This window comes from Coenobita brevimanus, unplaced genomic scaffold (genome assembly GCF_032717465.1).
Source record: "Coenobita brevimanus isolate Jiangsu-jjx unplaced genomic scaffold, ASM3271746v2 jjx.HiC_scaffold_2735, whole genome shotgun sequence".
NCBI lineage: Eukaryota > Metazoa > Arthropoda > Malacostraca > Decapoda > Coenobitidae > Coenobita > Coenobita brevimanus.
In genome coordinates this window covers 106,119-108,511 of record NW_027643692.1, presented here as the reverse complement: position 1 = coordinate 108,511, position 2,393 = coordinate 106,119, and positions in this window count along the sequence as shown.

The following is a 2,393-nucleotide window of genomic DNA, read 5'->3' as shown; positions in this document are numbered from 1 at the left end:
GGGAAGAAAGGGTTAAGGAGTGGCAAGTATGGACAGGTGGATCTTGTGACCTGTGATTCCCTTCAGCCCTCCATGACAATCCCCAGGGACGTGAGCGCAGTGTGAGCCTCAGAGAATGTTTGCCTTTGTTTCCTCTGTATTTTGCATCTTGACTCTTCACCTCACCTTCCAGCTGCTTTGTCTGCTTGTCCGACGGAATGCATTGCTTTTGGCTTGAGATGTATATTGTATGGCCATTCTAATGCTTTATTCTAAAATATCAACTTAGCAGACCTGCCTTCAATCGATCAAAAAAAAAATCTTGACACAGGTGAACAATGTTTTCACAATGAGCGATGCTCCTGTTGGTGTTGGTTTAAGCCAGTTTATTCTCTCTCTCTCTCTCTCTTTACTGTATATATATATATATATATATATATATATATATATATCATGCATGTATATACTGTATGTATAAATGTCTGAATGCATGCATGTACGCCCTCCGGAGCGACGGGGTAGGGGTTGTGTGTGTGTGTGTGTGTGTGTGTGTGTGTGTGTGTGTGTGTGTGTGTGTGTGTGTGTGTGTGTGTGTGTGTGTGTGTGTGTGTGTATGTGTGTGTGTGTGTGTGTGTGTGTGTGTGTGTGTGTGTGTGACTCTATAGAAACCGTACTCTCCCTACATACCAGTCTCCTCCCAACAGTGTTTTTCCCTCCTCCTTACCGATTTATTCTCCAAACGACTCATTACTATCCCCTGGTTGGCTTCCTATGTCTTCATATCGTCATCGATTGCATGAGTAGAATATAGTAACGGAGCAGAAGCAGAAATAAATCGGTCAGGAAGAGGTGTTAGTAAGCTTCCTAACAGTAAAATACCCCCGCTAATACCAATACACCGGTCCTGTATGAGACAGCCCTAGCGTGGTACCTTATAGATGAAATTGATACAGTATTATAGATGTAACTTTTCCTTTTCAGTCTTTCCTATGAAATTTCCATATCAGTTATTCCATGCTACTTGGTGGTTTTTCTCACTTTTTCCTGCCAGTTTTAACTGCAGGGTTTGGAGGCGGGGTGAACCTTCTTGCTTTACTATCTTTACCCTTCAGCATGTAGAGTTAGATCTCATAGTCGTAGTCTATTCTGTAACAAACAGCCTCGAAAGGACGATAAGGTCTGTTGCTGTTTGCTTTCCTTTATACTCCTTTGTGTATTCAGTATGGACGGTGGGTCTTAGTGCCAAAGTGGAGACATGTGGAGATGTATGATATGAAGGAGAGAGAGAGAGAGAGAGAGAGAGAGGAGGGGGGGAGGCAAACACAGTGCTAAAAGATAGAATGACAAGACAGAAATAATGAGAGAGAGAGAGAGAGAGAGAGAGAGAGAGAGAGAGATGCAATTTGGATTTTTTGGTATAAGATGGATTGTTCTTTCGTCTCTCTCTCTCTCTCTCTCTCTCTCTCTCTCTCTCTCTCTCTCTCTCTCTCTCTCTCTCTCTCTCTCTCTCTCTCTCTCTCTCTCTCTCTCTCTCTCTCTCTCTCTCTCTCTCTCTCTCTCTCTCTCTCTCTCTCTCTCTCTCTCTTTCTCTCTCTCTCTCTCTCTCTCTCTCTCTCTCTCTCTCTCTCTCTCTCTCTCTCTCTCAGTCAGTCCATATATCTATCTATCTGTGTATAACTATTTGTCTATTAATCTACCTTTCTTCATTGTTTCTCACTTCTTCCTTCTTCGTTTATACTCTGGCTATTTCTTAATTTTTTTTCCCTCCTCTCTTCCCTCCCCCTCTCCCTCCTCCATACCTCCCTCTCCCTCCCTTAATCCCTCTTGTTGTCTTAATCTCTCTCCTCCTCCTCCTTGGCCTCTCTCTCTCCTTCACTTTCTCCTTCCTTCCTTTCTCTTCATTCTTTTCTTTTCTTTTCGTCTCCCTCTTTCATCCATCCTTTCTTCCTTCGGTAATTTGGTTTGCTGTTCTCATTCGTCTCCATAATCTCTCTCTCTCTCTCTCTCTCTCTCTCTCTCTCATTATTCCATTCTCCATTTCTTTCTTTTTCTTCCTTTCACCTTCTCCCAAACCTCCCTTTCTCACCTACCCTTTTCTCTCACACCCTTCCATTTCACCATCCCTCCATTTTGCCTCCTTCCCTCCACTACCCCTCCTTCCCTCCACTTCCTCCTCCTCTCCTTCCGTCCCCCCACCCTCCTTATCCCTCCCCCACCTCCCTAATCCCTCCCCCACCCGGTCAGTACCCAGAAATAAAAGGAATGTTACACAGACTCTATTATCCTTTTGTGTACCTGAGATGTAAAGAATAATGGGTGACAGGCCTAAACCATCAGAGAGAGAGAGAGAGAGAGAGAGAGAGAGAGAGAGAAGTACCGTGAACCATTTAGCATTCACATAAGAACATAAGAAG